Source organism: Herpailurus yagouaroundi, unplaced genomic scaffold (assembly GCF_014898765.1).
Source record: "Herpailurus yagouaroundi ecotype Mexico unplaced genomic scaffold, PumYag 186, whole genome shotgun sequence".
NCBI lineage: Eukaryota > Metazoa > Chordata > Mammalia > Carnivora > Felidae > Herpailurus > Herpailurus yagouaroundi.
The window spans coordinates 39089606-39110852 of NW_024412417.1; the positions used below are offsets into that span (position 1 = coordinate 39089606).

At 48.4% G+C, this 21247-nt stretch overlaps 1 long non-coding RNA gene across 5 annotated transcripts in view; it reads right to left on the minus strand.

Annotated features, from left to right (window-relative positions):
* LOC121042991 (uncharacterized) overlaps positions 1–21247 on the minus strand; it is a 172003-nt gene that overhangs the window by 46904 nt on the left and 103852 nt on the right. For 3 of the 5 annotated variants that reach the window (XR_005796612.1, XR_005796613.1, XR_005796611.1), the window contains 3 exons: positions 17490–17718; positions 10660–10753; positions 6773–6849 (listed from right to left, as the gene is read on the minus strand). This is a non-coding gene — a long non-coding RNA (uncharacterized LOC121042991). The remainder of the gene's footprint in view (positions 1–6772; positions 6850–10659; positions 10754–17489; positions 17719–21247) is intronic. The other 2 variants (XR_005796614.1, XR_005796615.1) reach the window with 2 other exon arrangements.

Consider the following 21247-nt stretch of genomic DNA (forward strand, 5'->3'; position numbering starts at 1 on the left):
GGAACGTGAGATCGCGACCTGAGCTGAAGTCAGACGCTTAACCAACTGAGCCACCCAAGCACCCCTAGGGTGGCCTTCTTAAAACAAAACCAGCTCAGAGAGTCCTTCTGCTTAGAACTCTGCCATGGCATTCTATGGTACTTAGGTCAAAATCCATGATCTTTTCCATGGCGGACCCTTCCTCTCTTTCTGGTATCCCTCTTTTTCCCCACCTTCCAACCACATTGTCTTCTTCTGTTTCTCAAACAGGCAGAGCTCGTTACAGCCTCAGGCCTTTGCACTTTGCACTTTGAACTTTTTTTTTGCTCCATCTTGCACAGGGTGGGTACTCACTAGGGGTTTGGGATGGATGGATGGATAGATGGATGGATGGATGGATGGATGGATGGATGGATGAATGGGTGGATGGTTGGAAAATAAAGTGATATCTTATAACCTCTATGGTTTTGTTCTCACAAATAGCACTATTTGTGGACTGGAAGCTTTGAGGAACTTGGATCAATAAAGTCAAGGGAAGTCAGAGGATTGGGGAATCCAATTTTTAACAATGTTAAGAACGAGAGGCCAGATGTCAGGCAGCTTCTCATTTGGCCTGGCAGTTATGGGGAAGATACTGAGATCTTTCCAACCAGAAACCAGAACCTGCCCTGAAGGAAAGAATTTGTTAACGCCAAGGTAAGTCAAGACAGGCTCGAGGGCATGGACTTTCTCCCCAAACAGCACTTCTGTTTCCTCATATTAAACCATTAGATTGTAGCCCTGACAATGACGGAAATTCAGAGCCTCTAAGAAGCCATTATTCACCTTCCAATAAAATAAGTAGAAAACACTGATGTCATTCTCAGTTGCAGCAAGCAGATCGGAAAGAAGGATCATCTTGAATTGGAGCTTTTACACTTTGCTATTTCTTTCTCTTTCCTTAAGTATAACTTATTTCAAACTAGAACATTTAATTGCCTTCTAGCAACACCTTGAGGCAGGTCACAGACCAGAGAGAACAGTCCTGGATCATAGCAATTGTTGGCTTCTGCAAAACCTAACCAAGATCTCACATGTTCTCACCCCCACTCCCTCCCGCTATCTCTCCCCAAATTACAGTGAATCTTGAAGTTGATATGAGATCTTCAGGATGGGGTATCAGAGGGGCCCTTCAAATGGCAAAGCACCAGAGTTCTCTATTACCAAATCAACTTCCTTTTTCTCCTTTCGAGAAGCACATTCTTCTTTAACTTCTTAGAGTGGAATGAGAAATTTAGAGTGCAAAGGAAAACTGAGTAGGCTTTGAATCCCTAACTCCACTACTGTCCAGCTGTGTGACCTTGGAAGAGCGAATTTCCTTCCAAGGAATCATGTGTGGGGGAAGGAAAACAGCAGGGCTAGGAGGAAGAAATATGAGAGACCATATGTAAGGGCACATAACATGGTTCATGGCATGTAGCAGGTGCTTAAGAATATATCCTTCCTTCCCTCCACCCTAATACTAAGTATTCCTTTCGAAACCCAAGCACAAGCCCAGATGTATGCTCAGGTATACAAGAATAGGTGATAGATTATATAACTTCTCTTTGCCTTAATCTCCCTTCTGTAATAATACAACTGTCTACATAGGATTATTGTAAGCATCCAGATGAGTTATATGTGACACACTTATAACAGTGCCCAGATCGTAGCAAGTCCCTTATAAGTGTGAGTTAGGGTTATAGGACAACCTCACTTTATTGAAATGCCCACCTGTTCTGTTGTCTGTCTTTCACTTGGATCATGATTATTCTTCTGTAGCCCAGGGGCCTCAGCACACACTTGGGGTAAGGTAAAGTCTTTTCTGGGTAGGGCTTAATGATGCCAGGAACAGCCAATCTAGTGATGGAAGTCAAGTTCAAAGTGGAAAGGAGCAGGAATGCCCTTTTCTCAGTAGGTCTTGGGCTTTCTTGGAACTGGATTTCAGGGAGTCTAGAAGTCTGAGCTGTGCTCCTAAATTATTATCACAAAAAATAGGTGTGGGGCAAGGATTAATGGGGCCCCAGAGTCTCAGACAAGCATGCCAAATTTTACCATTCAGGTTACCTAGCTTTGGGTTGTTCTCTGCCTGTATCCTTCTTGTTATTTTTCAGCTAGCCAGGGTAAATGGCTCCTGTCTTAAATACCAGCTCCATTCTGCAGGCAGAAGTTGCTTTATTAGCTGAGGACTGAGAAAAAGTCTGAGGCTGCATCTGGGTTCACCAGGAAACACAGCCAGAATTGACTGGCATCATCAGCCAGGTGTAAAAGATCAGAGAGGGGAACACATGGGTCCACTGGCCTGGTCTTCTTTGGTCTGGGTAGTCCTGCTTCAGGGCCCTGCCTCAACCCTCCTGCAGCATCAGAAGCGAAGAAGCCGCCAAACAAACAAAACAATTCATGTGACTCAGCCTGACCTGATAGGGGCCCGTCTCTCCATCAAAGAATAGTTCTATCATGTTTTTCAAATTAATCTTCTCAACCAATGCATGACGGATCCAGTCACTAAGACGGGAAGAGTAACCGATATTCTTTCACACCACAGTCTCTGCGTGTACCTCTGCATTCAGACCAAAGTACCAGGGAAAGTGTCCCGGGAAGAACCCAGGATGTCACATTCTTGGCTTTTATGTTTTAAAGAGCCACAAGGCGGGGCTCAATCGGAGAGACGGAGCACTCAGTAGGAGCATGCACTTCGGGCTGGCTGGCTTCAGACAGTGCTGGCCCTGCCACTGGACCCACACGTGGGCAAGTCACTTAACCTCTCCATGCCTCGATTTGTTCAGACATCAGGTGTGTAAGAACCAGAGTACTTCCCTCAGAGAGTCGTGACCATCATATTAAATACATAAAACACTTGGAATAGTGCCTAGTACATCAATGACAGCTACTGTTATTTTGGGGAATGTAAGCTAAAAGGACTTTTCCTTGTCTGCCACAACTTGACTAAAAAACATGACTGAAAAGAAGAAAAATATTCGAGAAGCTATACCAGAGCTAGATATTGACAGAATATTAGAAAGAGAGGGCCTCATCCGATCCTGTCGCCCTCCCCCATCTGGAGTCAGCACCAAGGATGAGCAAGGGGTTTCCAATAGAACATCTCGGAAAGACTTGTGGTCCCTTCCGGACACTTGTGCTCTCTCCCCAAGTGGGTACCCAAGAAAGGAAGTGTGTCCCCAGAGTCGATCTCCCCGTTGAGCCAGCGTGGGGCAGGACTAGGCTGGGAGAGAGCCCAAGAGCCCCCTCGGTTTTCCCACAGCCCATGGGAAGTGGAGGGAACAACCCATCCTAATCTTTCCTAGGAACCCACAAAGGGCGAAGCAGGGACGGAAGACAGAGTCCTCTGGCCTGCACGGCCCTCACACTCAGAACAAAGAGATGAGCGTCGGCCATCACCAGACCGTAGACAATTCATCAACGCTGATTTGTGAGACTTGTGAGTCGCAACCTGGGAGGCTGGAGGCTGGCATTTGAAGGGCTGTTCCGTTTGGTTTAGTACGGTATACATCAACACTCAATGTGCAAAATGTGGCGTTCCAGCATGGGTGACTTCTACATGGTGACAATGGTCACTCACGGGAGAAGGCTCCTTCACATCTTTCTCTGCACCACTGAACGGCTGTTTCATTCTGGCCCCCCACCCCTCTACCCACACCCCTTCTTTTTCATGATCTAATTTCCCAAAGGCAACAACCAGTGCCCTCCCGCCTCCCCTACGGCACCCTGTGCATCTATTTCATGGGTCAGGAAGTGGCCCGGTCAAGACGTGACGCCTGTGAACAGCGTGGTCCCGGCCTCTCACATGCCTGTTCATCTCTCACCCTCCACACAGGAGATGGGACACAGGAGGGTGAGGGAAAGAAAGCTTGCCACCAACTTCGGTGTTCCCACCACCAGCTGCGTGCTCTGGAACCACTTTATCTGTGACATAAACGTATTGGACCTCATTGTAGCCAAGCTTCTTGGGAGCTCTAAGAGTCCCTGACTTATTGTCATCCACTCAGCTGCCACTTTACCTGCCCTACGCTGCCCTTGGTCTCCTCTCCCTTTGACTCCTGCTCGTCTGTGCACTTGGCACTGGGAGTGACCCACGGCCCATCCCTGAGAAAGCATTTTGCCAAACTAGACTCAGAAGAAGAGCTCCCGCCGGCTGCTGCCACCTCCCGCCGTCTCCCGCCGTCTCCTGGTGCCAATCAGCCATGACCACGACATTTGCAGAAGGACATTTTTAGAAGGAGCCCTGTGCAGAGGGATAGGATTGCATAATCACTCCGTTTTAATGAAGGAGTGGAGGGGGGGGAGGGTGGAGAAGCAAGGAGATCTTGGCACAGACACAAGGTTTTAATGAATTGTTGAAGTCAGAGCTCTCGGTGTGGAGATTCGAGACAAGACACAGGGCCTGGCAAATTTCTCATTTGCCATGGAAATACGTATGGGAGCACTGATGCCCAAACAAGATTGTTTTGACTGAATCAACTAGACAGTTAAGTTAGACAGCTGGTCAATTCAATTGACTATTTACTTGTATGGGCTTTTTTTTTTTTTTTTTTAATCTAACTCATTTATCCACTGACTGGCTGGTTATTTTCCTAGATTGGTTGAGTAAACAAGTATATAGGTACCTTTCAAAGGTCTGTTCAAACGTCCTTGTCACTCTGGTTCCAACAGTTAAAAGCGGAAGCCCGTGGAACTCTCTCCTGAAAACTCATAACACTGTCTAAGTACCTCCCTTGTCACCTATCATTTCTCCCTTGGACTATGTCCCCCTTCTCAGTCCACAAGCTCCTCAACAGCAAGATCCATGCCTGATTCATATCTGTCCCCTTGACAGTGATGTTTTAATGCGAAGAACATGGTCCACATTTAATAAATGTTTATGAATGAATGAGCACATAGAAAGTACCACGTTGGCATAGTGTGAATCTCTTTAGAAAAGTCTTGGGTGCTTATTCCTTTATTCCTGGGTAATTATTCCTTTACTCAACAATAAATACTGAGAAATTACGAGGTGCCAGCTACTTTTCTAGGTACTGGGAAAATAAGCGATAGATAAGAGATAAGAGCCCCGCCCCTTGGGCTCACAGGGCACTCAACTGATTTTTTTTTTTTTTTAATGTTTACTTATTTTTGACAGGGAGGGAGAGACAGAGCATGAGCGGGGAGGACCAGAGAGAGAGGGAGACACGGAATCCCAAACAGGCTCCAGGCTCCCAGCTGTCAGCACAGAGCCCGACGCGGGGCTCGAACTCATGGACCGCGAGATCATGACCTGAGCCGAAATCCAACGCTCAACCTACCGAGCCACCCAGGCGCTCCTCAACTGATTATTCTTAAACATCAATACCCCTGAAAGGAAGGTCAGGAGGTCTCTGGGAAGACAAAGAGTGTATCACGGGGCACCGGTTTGGGATTCCAGCAAACACAAGGACTCCGATGCCTGAACTTGGGTGGCAGTGCTAATGGCTACGATTTAGTAGAGACCAGTTCTGTGTCAGGCACTGTGTCTGATGCTCCCCAGGCGTATGGCCTTTCGTCGTCAAGCTAACCATGGCAGGAGCAGGAAGCCAAGGCTTGGAGAACTTGCACAACTTGCTTTTGGACTCCGTGTACAGATGAAGGAGGGAGAATTTGAGTGTCTCACAAATGTCCAAAAATGGCTTAACTCTGGGGCGCCGGGGTGGCTCAGTCGTGGTTCAAGGGTTCGAGCCCCGCGTCATCGGGCTCTGCGTTGACAGTGCGGAGACCTGCTTGGGATTCTCAGTCTCTCCCTCTCTCCCTACCCTTCCTCTGCTTATGCAGGCACACTCTCTTTCTCTTTCAAGAATAAATAAGTGAATTAAAAAAAAAAAACAACATTTAAAAAGTGGTTTAACTCTAAAACTCGGAAAGAAAAATGCTAGGTATTACTGTGGTGATTAACGGACGTTTGTAGGATTTTTATTTTTATCTTCTCTCGGTTTTCAGTTTAAAAAATTACCCTTAAGGAACATGTATTAATTTGAAGATTTAAACATAAGCATTAGAGAAAAGTTTTAGCGGTAATGTGGTGATGCTTCTGATAGGGCTCATACAGTAAACAGCAATTTCTTTTTTTAAATTTTTTAATAAAAAACATTTTGATAGAATTTATTGTCAAATTGGCTCACATTCAGTGTGTAAAGTGTGCTCTTGGTTTTTGGGGTAGATTCCCGTGGTTCATCACTTACACACAACACCCAGTGCTCATCAATGGAAATCTACTTGGCAATGAGAAAGAATGAAATCATGCCATGCTGCCGCCATTTGCGGCAACATGGATGGACCTGGAAAGTACGATGCTGAGTGAAAAAAGTCAGTCAGAGAAGACAGGTATCATATGCTTTCACTCATACGTGGATCTTGAGTAAATAGCAATTTCTAAGGAAAGTTCTGGAAATGGGTGAGTTAGTCCCTAGATTGTATGAGTTAGAACTCACCATGGGACACCAATCCTCTGGATGTTGGACAAATGTAAGTCTCGTTTTTTTAAGTCGTATCTTGAATATTTTCCCCCAAGGAGACCAAGGACAAGAAAAGGGCTAGCCACCTACTCAGAGTGATAGAAGCAATGCAGGAATGGGGTTTAGGAAGAGAAGAAACAAAAATTAAGATTAGACCTAATCTCTGGTCCAACGTTCTAGAGAACAAGCATGGTGCCTTAGGAAGAGCACAAAGTGACACAGTCCTGGGACTCAGTTTTCTTATCTATATGATGGGAATAACAGCACCCTATTGCTTAGAATGAAAAAAGTACCTGCAGTGCCTGGTCCTATTCCTGGCTCATCTTGGGCACCCCTTCTATTCTTTTATTCCAAGCCAGCGTGGACATACCTGCAATAAAGAACAATAATATTCACAACCCACTTCTCATACCTTCCTGATTCTTTTGTGGAAATCGCTTCTGGGGGTTAAAAAAAATAGGGGATGCCTGGCTGGCTCAGTGGGTTAAGTGTCTGACTCCTGATCTCAGCTTGTCTTGATCTTAAGGTGGTTTCAAGCCCCACACTGGGCTCCACACTGGGCGTGCAGCCTACTTTGAAAAAAGATAGGGGAGGCTTCTGGGGGAAACTGTCCCAGCACCAGAAAGATCCCATCCTTTAGAACAAAGAGAAGTGACAGCAGCACCTTCTCTTCCAAGGTAAAAATACAAGTGCCTTCGGTGTGACACATCCTGCACTCCAGACTTTGCAAAGTGGCTTTTATGAAGAATTTCCGGAAAAAAAAATAAATAAATAAAGCCACTCATTCCTTTGACTCTAAAAGATGAAACTTAACGGTGTTTTACAGGTTCCAAAGAGTCCCATTTCTGCTCTGGCATTCTGCCCATCTCTTTAGAAAATATAAGTGCCTGCGCAAGGTTTCGAGGAACATCTCTCCCCTAACCTCTCTGTGAGGTTCTGTGATGCTCCGTAAAAGAACAAGGCTCTCCTGTCCCAACTGGTGGAAGCAAAAAGCCCAGATATGGTAGCCGGCCTGAAAGCTGAATGATACCAGAGACACAGCTTTCTGCATCAGCAGGAAGATTTTCTCCAACGTTCTTGGCCCTGCCAGGATGATGCCTGGGAGATGCCCCGGTCCTTGGTCACCCTTACTCCCAGACACACCTCTGTCTTGTGCTTTATCTACTAAGACAACGTCCCTGCTGCAAGTTCCCCACACATTCCACATGGAAGAGGGCACTGGACATTTTTCTCTTCCCCTCCACTTTTGTTACAATCCTTCCGCCAAGGACGCTTTCTTTTTAGCCTTCCTCCAAGCCCTCAGGTCAAATGGATTAACTCCCAACTCCAGGCTCCCACGCTGCCTGTTAATCTGAAACGTCGTCTTCACTGTGCACCATTCTGTTTCGAGAAGCGAGAAGCAGGTGCAGGAGGGAATGAAGGCATTAAGGTTGCTGCTGTGGAAAGCTTTCTCTTCTCTTCACTGTCCTTCTGTATGGAAGATTCTGCCTAGATAGGCTTGGCCTTCTGCCTCCGCTCCTCCCCATAGTGGTGGAGCGAGCGTTGGAGGACAAGTCCATCGGCCCGATGTCTCAAGAAGCTGGAGGTAGCCTCATAAGCACCATGAACATTACTCTTTTGGTCTCTCTTTCTATCTCCTGGGGACCAGCGAGAAGCAGAGATCTGGGTGTCTCCTTTGGATGCTCAGATTTTCCCTCAGACGGGCTCTTCCATGGCCTAGGCTGGAGGAACCAGCAAGTTCATCTTGGCTCTTCAACTAAGCAACATTCTCCCCAACCACACGTTATCATTCATCGAGAGGTTTTGTTTCTCCGTCTTCCTGCCTAGTTTGCCTCATTTTGCAACTGGTTAGGAGGTCTGGTGGGAAGAGAGGACTGCTATATTTTGCAGGCTCTGGAAGAACTGCCTAGACAGGTGGGAGCTCCAGGACACCCGAATGAACTTACGGCACGTGTCTGTTTTGTCTGCCTGCCTAGCATTCATCCCATGGTGTCGCACCCGCTCGTGATGGGACGCACAGGAGAGGCGATCCGAAATGAAGGCCATCAGCCCAGTTGAGAACAAGACGTAGCTGAGTAAGTAGCTCTTGTGCTCCTGAGACAGGTTCATGCTGTGGGTATAAGAGACATTGGTGCACGGGTGGAAATTAAAGCAGCAGTGGGAAATCCCATTCCCCCCACAAAAGGTGCTCCAGTTCTGAGAGCATCAGGCACTTCAATCTGGAAGCTTCCTGGGGGAGCTGCGGCTTTTCTGTGACTTTTTCCATACACGCTGACCTTGCTTTCAGAACCCTGGAGGTGGTGGGCCTCCTTCTCTGGCCTCACAAGGTACTTGCATTTTCCCCCATGCTCCTTTGTCATCCCTTCGGGTGACAGTCCCCTGATGAGATTCAAGGCCACATGCTGGACATTTTGGCCACACTCCTCAGTGAGTCGCCGATTGATTTCAAGGCAATGTTGACCTGCGCGTAGGTGGCCATCTGCCCCATAATCACACCCTCCCCGCCAGAGACACAACCCACAGCCCGGTGCTCCCGTGATAGTTCTGACGATTCTGCCGCGTTTCAGAGTTACAGAAGCCTCAGTCGGTAACAGTCGCCTGGCGTAAGGACGATGAGTGAGGAGACAGGTTATAAGAGAAGGAGGTAGGAAGTCAGAGACTAACACTAAAGAAATAGAGGAAAGTCACCAGGGTCAAAGGAGAAATTGAAAGCATGCAGTGAATGGGAAACAATCTCACCAAATGAACCAAAACGGAGGCTCTTCCCCTATGGCTCCAGAACGTTCCTGACCTGACTCCCGCCTAAAACGCCTTGCCACCCCCCACCTCCCGTTTGTAGCCTCTTCTATCTTCCCCGTTTTAGGAGAAGCCACAATCCTCAGCCCCGTGGCAGGTGAGACTTCCACCCTGTTCCTCCAGGCCAAAAAGAGGAAGACGGAGCCTCTTTGTCCCATTTGCTTCACGCCCTCCCCTGCACCCCCAAGAATAGTTAATCCAATTGGTGCCGATCAGAGCCCCAGCCATGTTTCACCGAGGGACCAACGTGCTAGAAGTTGTCATTTCACCCACGGTGCAGCCGGCCTCCGGCGCTCCTTCACTGCCTGACTCGGGGTTATAGGAAGGGCTCCCCTTCTACCTCCACTCCCCTGAGGTGAGCCCGCCTGCTTGGGTCTTCCTTTGGGTGGACAGTGAAGGCCTGAGATTGTCTGTGCTTCTTAGTTGACAAGGTAGTCCTGCGATGCTGCAGGGAGTCGGCTGGGCGTCCCCTGCATTAGAAGATCCGCCTCTCCCCCCAGACAGGCTCCAAAGTCTGGATGTGGGGAAGACACATAGCCTACTCCGGCCCCCAGACCACATTCTCCAACACGGTTTACTGGAAAACTTGTACCGTGAGGCTTACGTGGCATTTTCTTGCCGCTCTAATAACGTATTTCTTTGACCCCCATTCAACTATCATGGGTTTTGACCCAGTTGGGCCACAATAGCTGGGGCATGCCGCAAAACGACCGGGAGGGCTTGCTAAACCACCGATCGCTAGCCATCATCCCCAGAGTTTCTGAATCAGCGGGGCCACGGATGGGGCCTGAGAATGAGCATTTCTGACAAGTTCCCGAATGAAGCTGCCAGTACTGATGTGGGGACCACACGCTGAAAGCCATTGGATTATACCCAGGAATGGAGGAAAGGTAGCCAACATCTTTTCATTAATACTGGCCACATTTGTAATTCCTCGTGGAATGAAATTTCTCCCCCCCACCCCAAATTCCGGGAGGGCAGCGACTTTGTCTATCTTGTTTGCAACTGTGTCTCCGGCGCCTTGCACAAATCAGCAGCTCGGTGATGATTTGTGAATGCATTAGGCCGAGCACCTGTCCTTATTAACGGGGACACCTCGGGGCCCCTGGGTGGCTCAGCCGGTTAAGCCTCCGACTCTTGACTTCGGCTCAGGTCACGATCTCCCGGTTCGTGAGGTCAAGCCCCGCATCGGGCTCTGCACTGACAGTGCAGGACCTGCGTGGGATCCCCTCTCTCCTCGCTCTGCCCCTCCCCCATCTGAGAATAAATAAATAAACTTTCTAAAAAATGAGGACACCTCTATCACACAAGAACACTCAGTCCCGCCACAAGGCAGTGAAGTATTATTACATAGAACCCTAGCAGGAGGTGTGCAGGAACATACCGTAAGGCTTCAGAGAGCTCCCTCTCCAAAGCTGCAGCCTGGACATCATTGCCTCACCTTGTCCATTTGCATGAAAACACGCCTTCCGCTCAAACTGGAAGAGGAACAGAAGGAGATATTTCCTTGCTTAGCCGGTCACGTGAGGGGGTCTGAGCAGTCAGTGCCTCCCGCTTCCAGCCCTTGGTGAGAAAACAGCGCTCTGCGTTGATTGTTATTAAAGACGATGGCCATAGTGCGCCTCGTAAATTGTCTGCAGGGTTGCTAACAACCCCGAATGCCAATTGTTCATCAGTTTGTTCTGGGTACATTGGAATGCGGCTCGAGCTGTGATGAAGGAATGGTCTCAGAAACAAATCAGATTTGGTGCAGGAAGCCACATCTATATTTCATGTGCCTGCTTCTGCAGGACTGGCTCAGTAATTGGTTTAAAAATATCCGTGACATCTGTTGATTCTTCTACTTTTAAGTGCGAATATTTATCTTTGTCTCTTTTGCAAAACATTATGCTGCCAAGTGGAGAAAGGGGAGAAAATGTTGCAGTAGCTACAGCTAAAAAGCTTTGGTCCCTCCCAGCACTCGGAGCTCAGATCGATTTGCTACTCAGTCTGGCCTAATACAGAATCACAGCTCCCTCAGACCCTTGTGGGAATGAAACAGACGATAAATAAGGACATGGTATGACTATAAATGAGCAACTCACTCACTTGTACGTATGGCAATAATTTCCCAGTGTTGAAATGCAGGGGTTTATAATTCCAAATTTTTACATTTGTATCCCAGAACTAAGGGATCCCACACATTACATTTGTATCCCAGAACTAAGGGATCCCCCCAAAAAGCCACGCCCCATCTAGCTTTCTCACTTGGGGGAGTCTTTCTGGAAAGCTTCGACTGTGCTCTGGCCAGTAACGTTAGATACAAAATGGGGATGATAGACGGAGCCAGAAGTAGAATCCAGATCTGTCCATACCTACAGTCTATGCCTGGATGCCTGACTGAATCTTGCCCATTTTCCTATCATAACATTTGACTTTTTCTAGTTCATTTCTAAACGTGCCCATATGTCCTTTAAAATAAAATGCACGGGGAGCCTCGGTAGCCCAGTCGATTAAGCGTCCGACTCTTGGTTCCGGCTCAGGTCATGATCTCGCAGTTTGTGAGATCGAGTCCCATGTTGGGCTCTGCGCTGACAGTGTGGAGCCTGCTTGGGGTTCTCTCTCTCCCTCTCCCCCTCTCTCTCTCTCTGCCCCTCCCCTGCTTTCTCCCTCTCAAAATAAAGAAATAAACATTTTTAAAAGGGGTAGATTTTTTAGAGCAAGGAAGGCATATGCTGAGGGAAACAGAAAGCCACATGGACGCTAGACCCCCAAGAAAGGTGGGAAGATCACAGGGTCACAGTGTTCCCTGATTCCTGCTCTTCTCGTGTTTTCAATAACTCTATATGTCGTTAATTCCCTTTACGTAACCACTTTGTGCTTCAAGTCCCCAGAGAAGTCTCTGTTTCCGAGATGGACGGACAAGGGTTCTCTTCCCAGCCCTGCCACCACGGAGCGCTTCCCTTGAACTGGCGACTCCCCCTTCTCCATCTGTCAGATGTGGGGGGTTGGACTTGGCTGAATCTAAGTTCCCCTCCAGCTCTAACATGCCGGGAGCCCATAAAAACAACAACAACAACAAACAAAAAAACATTCACACTAGGAAAGTATCTTCTGGCCTCTCCCTCCTCACTCCCTGACCTCAAAGCTGAGGGGGCTTCGTTTACCTTGTCAGTAGCAGCCATCACACTGAGAAACTATGTTTTACTGGTGAAATTGTATCCAGAACCAGGAAGAGGCGGATGTCAGACACACTCACGGGTGCCAGTTCATCCACCTTCCATTTCCCCTAGAAACTGACTCAACGCCCAGAAACATTTCAGTTAGTGGCTACCCGTCTATTGCCTTCTCCCCAGTGAAACCCAGTAACTCTCCCTGGACTTGTCCTTAACCTACTCCAGAAAGACCTGTGCAGGCCCAGGCAGAACATTTGGGTAACTTTGAACACCGTGCATTGCTAATATTTCTTAACTTTCCTTGCTGGCAGAAGGCAGCAGGCAGAGGAGAGAGACCCTGTGGCCTCCCTGAATTAGGTTAGAGTCCTGCCGTATTAGTCCGCTCAGGCTGCTGTAACAAATACCATCGACCAGGCGGCTTAAAGTACAGACATTTATTTCCCATGGTTCCAGAGGCCAGAAGGCCAAAATCAAGGTACCAGTAGATTCGGGCTCCCGGTGAGAGCCCTCTTCTTGGCTTGAAGACAGCTGGCTTCTCACTGTGCCCTCACAGGGCAAATAGCCAGTCCTGGTCATTCTTCGTCATCTAAGGACACTAATCCCATCTTGGGGGCCCACCCTCATGACCTCATGTAACTAATTACCTCCCAAGGTCCCGACCTGAAATACCATCACTCCTAAGGTTAGGGCTTCAACACTTAATTTTAGGGTGACACAAACATTCAGACCACAGCACCTGCTTTCTCCCTTCCTAGCCGGGATTCCGCTTACACCTCCTCAAGGACCTCTTCCCAGACACCGCTCTCATTCTAATGTCACAAGGCTACGTGTGTCCCATTATGTCACTTCCTACCGCATCATGGGTTATCACGTGGCACAATACACCTCGCTCCCCAATAGGGAGGATGCTCCGTGAAGGTGAGAACACGTAGGTCATTCACAGCTGTAACCCGGGACCCGGTGCAAAGCAACATAAGATGAAGAAATGCAGGGTCCATGAATCTGGGACTGGGGATAATTTAATTAACGTCTCGGAGCCTCGCACTCCTTGATAACAGTCACCTTGCTCTGCTCTTATGAAGGTTAAATGCAGTTGTGCGTGGAAGGGATTAGCCATTAGCTATTGTGGGGAAGGGCTTGTACTTTGAAGATGGACAGATCTGGTGTTGGTTTGCTGTTGTTTATTTTAGATGTATGTTTATCTTTTTAATTTTTTTTTTTAAGTTTACATCCAAGTCAGTTAACATACAGTGCAACAATGATTTCAGGAGTAGATTCCTTAAAGCCCTTACCCATTTACCCTATTTCCCCTCCCACAACCCCTCCAGTAACCCTCTGTTTGTTCTCCATATTTAAGAGTCTCTTATGTTCTGTCCCCCTCCCTGTTTTGATATTATTTTTGCTTCCCTTCCCTTATGTTCATGTTTTGTATCTTGAATTCCAAATATGAGTGAAGTCATATGATATTTGTCTTTCTCTAATTTCGCTCAGTGTAATACAATCTAGTTCCATCCATGTTATTGTAAATGGCATTCTTTTTGAATGCCGAGTTATACTCCATTGTACATATAAACCACGTCTTCTTCTTTTTTTTAATGTTTATTTTTGAGAGAGAGAGAGAGACAGACAGACAGAATGTGAGCAGGGGAGGGGCAGAGAGAGAGGGAGACGTAGAATCCGAAGCAGGCTCCAGGCTCCGAGCTGTCAGCCCAGTGCCCACCATGGGGCTCAAACTCACAGACCGCGAGATCACGACCGGAGCTGAAGTCGGACGCGTCACCGACTGAGCCACCCAGGCGCCCCACAAACCACGTCTTCTTTATCCATTCATCTGTCAATGGACATTTGGGCTCTTTCCATATTTTGGCTATTGTCGATAGCGCGGCCATAAACATCGGGGTGCACGGGCCCCTTTGAAACAGCACAGCTGTATCCTTTGGATAAATACCTAGTAGTGCCATTGCTGGATCGTAGGGTAGTTCGATTTCTAACTTTCCGAGGAACCTCCATGCTATCTTCCAGGGTGGCTGCACCAGTGTGCACTCCCACCGGCGGTGCAGGACCGATCTGGTTTTGATCCCAGCTGCCCCACTGACCAGCAGTGTGATCCCGACGAGGTGGCTTCACCTCTCTGAGGCCTTGTTTAGTTTTTACATCAAATGGGAACATCAGGGCTGAAGTCACTGGGCTAATGTCAGTATTCAGTGGAACACCTAGGGCAGCGCCTGGTCCACAGAGGCATGCCGAAACATGTGCTCCTGCTGATAGACACAAGGCAGGCGGGTCTGCCGGCAACCATCTTGGAAGGGATCTCGGGAGGTTCTGTTAGAGACTCAAGGTCCAGGTGGTTGAACCTGGCTTCCTGCCTGCATGGAAACATCCACCAGCATCCCAGCTGCCCCTGTTTGCCGGCAGTGTTCTTGCTTCATCACGAGGATGAAAACAAGGCACGACCGGCCTCTTTGCCTCCATCGATCCACTGCGCTGCGGTGCTCCCGGGACCAGCAGAGTGACTCCTGTGTCGGCGCCAGTGACGGGAGTAAACCCAGCTGGAATGAAAAGTGTGACTAGCTCTCACACCTGCGGCGGAGGGCGCTTATTTATTTTTAATTAATTTATTTTTATATAATTTATTGTCAACTTGGTTTCCAACGTTTATTTATTTTTGGGACAGAGAGAGACAGAGCATGAACGGGGGAGGGGCAGAGAGAGAGGGAGACACAGAATCGGAAACAGGCTCCAGGTTCTGAGCCATCAGCCCAGAGCCCGACGCGGGGCTCGAACTCACGGACCGCGAGATCGTGACCTGGCTGAAGTCGGACGCTTAACCGACTGCGCCACCCAGGCGCCCCTTTTTATTTTTATTTTATTTTTTTTTAATTTTTTTTTCAAAAGTCAACTTGGTTTCCATACAACACCCAGTGCCTCTCCCAACAGGTGCCCTCCTCGATGCCCATCACCCACTTTCCCCTCTCCCCCACCCCCCCCCCATCAGCCCTCAGTTTGTTCTCAGTATTTAAGACTCTCTTCTGGTTTGCCTCCTTCCCTTTCTGTAACTCCCCCCCCCCCCAACTCCCCTCCCCCTGGTCTTCTGATTAAGTTTCTCAGGAGCCACATATGAGTGAAGGGTGTTTAGAAACAAAACTCCTATGTGTTTTCCTGAGGTGCGGGCACTGCTCTTTTCTCATTTGTGTGACAAAGAGAAAAAGCTCTCGGGCACGTAAGGGAAGAAAGGAATGTGCGGGACGCCAAGATTTCCTCACACGATCTCAAAGGTCTCCTCAGTTTGGGAATTGTTTGATTCCAATAGCACCGTGCCAGGTAGTTTTAGGGGCCACTTCCTGTCCTGATTCCTGCTTTCCTTGTGCCTTCCTTACAAGAGAGACCCTCCTGCTTCAAGAAATCAACAGTCCAGCCACGGACCAAGTGCGGAACTCGTGGTATTGCTTTTCTTTATGACCCTCGATCATTGGTATGGTGTTCGATTTATAGCTCAAGACACAGGAGCCCGAAGAAAGGGGCAGCATGCCAGGTTCCGCAGGTGTGAAGGGGGCATTGTGGGTCCCACGTTCTTGTACCCACGATGCTAAATCCCTGCCTTCAGTATTTTGCTCAGCAGAGAAAAGTGCACGATGACAGGAGAGGGAGGATGGAACCATCCATGGAGGTAAACGGAAATGGGGAACCATGGAGACCCCGGAGAGAGGCAGAAATGTGTGTGTAACTTTCCAGCTCCCAGGTCCACGTGGCCCAACGGTACATTGTTTCCTGCATTTGACATCCATGAACTTGCCTCTCACGTCTCCTAAGACTCCCCCTTGACTTAGGCTGGCTTTAAAGACCTTTGGTTGACAAGAACATGCTAAGAACCCAAATCAGAATCACAGAGACGCATAGACATCATAGGAAGCACAGACTGTGTACCAGGCTCTGGGAATCATGAGTCATTTGGTTTGGCCGCAGTGATTTTTTTTTTTTTTTTAACGCTTTATTTATTTTCGAGAGAGACGCAGAGTGCGAGCAGGGGAGGGGCAGAGAGAGAGGGAGACACAGACTCTGAAGCAGGCTCCAGGCTCCGAGCTGTCGGCTCAGAACTCGCTGGGGGGCTTGAACCCCCAAACGATGAGATCATGACCTGAGCCAAAGTCAGACGCTTAACCCACTGAGCCACCCAGGCGCCCCTGACTGAAGCAATTTTGGATTCAACAGTATCCCAGTATGCCCCCAGTGGACTAGATACTTAGTTACTAAACAGACAAAAGTCTACAAAGGAACATGGATGTCCTCTCAGAGAACTTATTATTTATTCGTTTATTCTGCCACTTGCACCTGTTGCCCCAGGAGTAACAGCCTGGAAGCCAATGTTGCAGCATTCTCTGGCCGCATCTATGCAGGATCCCTCCCTCCACCTCCTTACCTGCCCAGGCCTGCTGCCTCAGGCAGGGCCCCTGCCAAGCTTGATTTACATAAGGCTCTTCTGTGTATCTATGCAATCCTGGAACTCCAGGAACCCTGAGGACTGGAGCAGACCTTAGAGAGCATCCATCCATCTTCCCAATGTGCAGAAAGGCAGCTAAAGTCAAGTCAGGTAGAGTTACTGTCCCGAGGCCCACTGTTTGTGGGGCCCTGCTGTGGATTGGCCCCAAGTCTTAAATGGAATGGATTTTCAATGGTAGAAATCCTGAATTCGTAGGAAACTTCTGCAAGCGTTTGAACTCATGCCACAAAGTGAAGAATTCGCATTGTTCTTGGCAGCCATGCAAATTGTAACTCTCAGCTACGTCCCATGAGGACACGACCATGGGTCAATCGTTCCATGATCCCTGAAGCTCGCTCCCAGGCCGTCATGAGCTCCGACTGCACCTCCAGTTTGGAAGGGAACAGGCTGGATGGCCAATCTCAGACTTCCCTAGTTCCAAGGAATTTTGAAACTCCTCCCTTTTCGCACACTTGTCAGGTTCCCCTCTGTAGCGTCTCTGGCAGGCGGACATCCAGCCCCTGCTGGGATACCTCTGAAAATAAACAGTTTGCTGCTTCGTGAGTCACCACGCATACCTACCAGAGAGCTCAGATGGCTTCCCGGTATGAGTGCGGTTTTCCTTCCTGAATGTGACGGGGCAGTCCTGCGTTGTCCTCCAGCCGGGTCTATTCCTTCAGCTCTCTGAAGACCTTCTGGCAATTCCAGTCTTTTCCATTCCATCTCCTCCATCCACACCCCACTCCTTGACCAGCTCCTCTGTGGGCACCCACTTGCTCTTTCTAACCTCCGTTTCCACTCCTGCATTTTTCTCCAGGAAAGAAAAACGGGCATCAGAAAATTAGCTCTGGATTGCCAATTAGCATCCCTAGGAGTGCAGAAAAGGAGCAGTTTATCATTTTGTCTTCTCAAAGTAAATTAGTACCATTTAGCCTTCTCGGCGTTACATGCTTTACCTGGATCTTCTTAATTAAGGGGTCGCACCTGCAATCCTGGTTAAGGAAATCTATGTTTACTCAGGGATTTCCATGAGGACGCCGTGTGGAACAGAGAGAAGGCGACGGGCAGAGTGACTGAAGTCACCAGCAAGGGGAGCTGCAGTGAGGGTGGCTCCAGGAAGCAGGGGGACAATGACTTGGTGGACACAAGGGAATGAACGGTGACCAGGGGTCTCAAGAAAGCGGACTGCGGGGGGGGGGGGGTGCTCACCATGGTTTGTGGCCCATCTGGCACCACTTCCGTCTTCCTCTGCTAACTTCTTCTGTGATCACCCCACCCAAGTGGCCAGGTGACCCCGGCTGGCCAGACACCGGGACAGAAACAGGTTGAGACCAACTAGGATGGAGACTTACATAGACCTGATTTAGAAAACACTGCCAAAAAAAGTGGGGGTGCCTGGGTGGTTCAGTCTGGTGAGCAGCGGACTTCAGCTCAGGTTATGACCTCGTGGTCCATGAGTTCGAGCCCCACGTCGGGCTCTGTGCTGACAGCTCGGAGCCTGGAGCCTGCTTCGGATTCTGGGTCTCCCTCTCTCTCTGCCCCTCCCCTGCTTGCACTCTGTCTCTTTTTCTCTCAAAAATAAATAAACATTAAAATTTTTTTTTTCAATGAAAATAAACATTCCAGGAGTGTCTGGGTGGCTCAGTATGTTAAGCATCCAACTCTTGGTTTTGGCTCAGGTCATGATCTCATGGTTTGTGAGTTCGAGCCCCACATCAGGCTCTGTGCTGACAGCCTAGAACCTACCTGGGATTCACTCTCTCTGCCCCTTCTCTGTTTGAGCTCGTTCTCTCTCTCTCAAAAGGAAATAAATAAACATTTTTTTTTAATTTTTTTTTTCAACATCTATTTATTTTTGGGACAGAGAGAGAGACAGAGCATGAACGGGGGAGGGGCGGAGAGAGAGGGAGACACAGAATCGGAAACAGGCTCCAGGCTCCGAGCCATCAGCCCAGAGCCCGACGCGGGGCTCGAACTCCCGGACCGCGAGATCGTGACCTGGCTGAAGTCGGACGCTTAACCGACTGCGCCACCCAGGCGCCCCAATAAACATTTTTTTTTTTAAAAGAAGAGAAGCAGTCCACTTTTCCTTGGAAATAATGAGCTGTGATGATCATATAGTCCTAGAACCAATGGTCTGTGGCTCATCTTTCCTGCCATGTAAAGAGAGCCATCTGGAGAATGAAATCAACACATGGAGGAAAGTTGAACCAGGATATGTTGGGATAGAAAAATCCATGATGATCCCATTTCAGCCCCTGGATCTCATCACTCCTGAACCCACATTTCTGAACCTTAGACATTCCAGGTATAGGCAGTTATAAATCCTCATTTTACCCAAGCCTACCTTCAACCAAGAGTCTTGGCAAACACATGGGTTGAGATACAAATCAGACCACACTGACAGGTGTAGGAAGAATTCCTCCAAGAATCTGAGGCATGAATTTGGCACACAATTTGGTACCCACTACCAAGTCTATGGCAGATCTTTGAATGTACCACTCCAGGGTTGGAAAGTTCGAGCTTTCCAATTATCCACTGAGAATTGCCAAATCGCCTCTCAGGAAAGGGAAACATTTTAGCCCAAAGGAAAGAAAAGCAGCAAAGCTTCAGATACTCACAGAAAGGTGAGCACTGTGTTCCCTCAATTATTCAAGTACCACGTCAGCATAACAGCCGTGTGTCTTGGGTTGGTAGGCTGACGCAGTCTCCCACAAAACAGCATCTGGACAGCCTTCTACTGAGGCCCATGGGCAGACCCTTCTAGGACCTCATTTCGGACCCTCTTTGCGGAAATTGACTTACTCGCTTAACCGACATTATCTTAGCGCCTTCTGTCTTTCAGGCACTGCACTTGGCATCGGGAAACAGCCATGCACAAGGACAGCAGAACCGCTGCCCTAAGGGCACTCACAATGGAGTTGGAGACATAATTTAACAAGCCATCACAATGTCACTGTGCTAATAAGAGAATAAGAGTTCCAAGGGAACACATAACGAAGGTATCTGTTTCCTATCGCTGTGTATGAAATTACCATCAACTGAGTGTTTGAAAACAGTACACAGGGATAATCTCAGGGTTCTGTAGGTGGGAAAGCCCAGTGGATTGGGAGGTTCTTTGCTCAGGGTCTAGGAGGACAGAATGAAGGTGTCAACCAGGCAAGGCTCTTATCCGGAGCTCATTCAGTTTGGCAGCAAAATTCTGCTCCGTGTGGTGCTGGCACTGAGGTTCCCGTGTCCTTGCTGGCTTTCCTAGGAGGGTGGGAGTGGGGGTGGGGGCGGGGGTGGGATGCTCTCTGCCCTTGGAAGTCACGCTCATCCTTTCTCACGTGGCTCTTTACATCTTCAAACCGGAAATGACACTTTGAGTCTTTGAATCTCTCTAACATCCCCTTTTGCCTTCCTCTTCAACCACCGGCCAAAGAAAGTTCTCTGCTTTTAAGGACATAGGTGATTAGATTAGGTCAACCCAGAAAATTCCCCCCTTTTAAAATCGACCAACATAGGATTTTCATCAGATCCGCAACACCTAGATTATCGTTTGACTAACTCACCAGGGAATGAAAATCTTGAGAGCTTCTTTAGAATTCTTACCACAGCAAAGCACCTAATCCAGGCTGTGAGAGTCACGGAAGGCTGCCTGGAGGAAGCGGTACGTGAGCTGAGCTCAGAAATTAGCTAGAAAGCCACTAATAGGCAGAGCAAAGTTCCCAGTGAAGAATCAAGAGAGATCTAGGCACATAGGAGAATAGGTGGGGGAAATTCCGGATGGCTGGAGTGAAGCTTAGAGGAAAAAACAAGGAAAGACGAGATCAGAGGGCAGAGTAAGGACACCGTCATAAAGTTTCTAGCAAGCGGGGCGCCCGAGTGGCTTAGTCAGTAAAGTGTCTGACTTCAGCTCAGGTCATGATCTCACAGCTCGTAGGTTCGGGCCCCACATCGGGGCTCTCTGCTGTCAGTGCAGAGCCTGCTTCAGATTCTCTGACTCCCTCTCTGCCCCTCCCCCACTCCCAATTTCTCTCTCGTTCTGTCTCTCAAAAATAAATAAATAAATATTAAAAAAAAAAAAAAGGTTCTAGTAAGCTCTGCCCCACCTCCCACATCTCATTCAAGGGCCTCAGGTTGGATGGACCTATGTTAGCTGCCGGTATATCTGAAATTAAAGCTTTTAGCTTTTTAGCCTCTGCAGGAGGCTGTGTGAGTACAGAGTTTCCGAGTCCCGTACCCCGTAGGCACTAACAAAATGCTTTTCTTCTCCTTCTCATCATCTTTTTGTGTTCCTGTTTCCCTCGAATCCTAATTCACAAATTCATTCTTTCACAATATACTGATTGAGCATC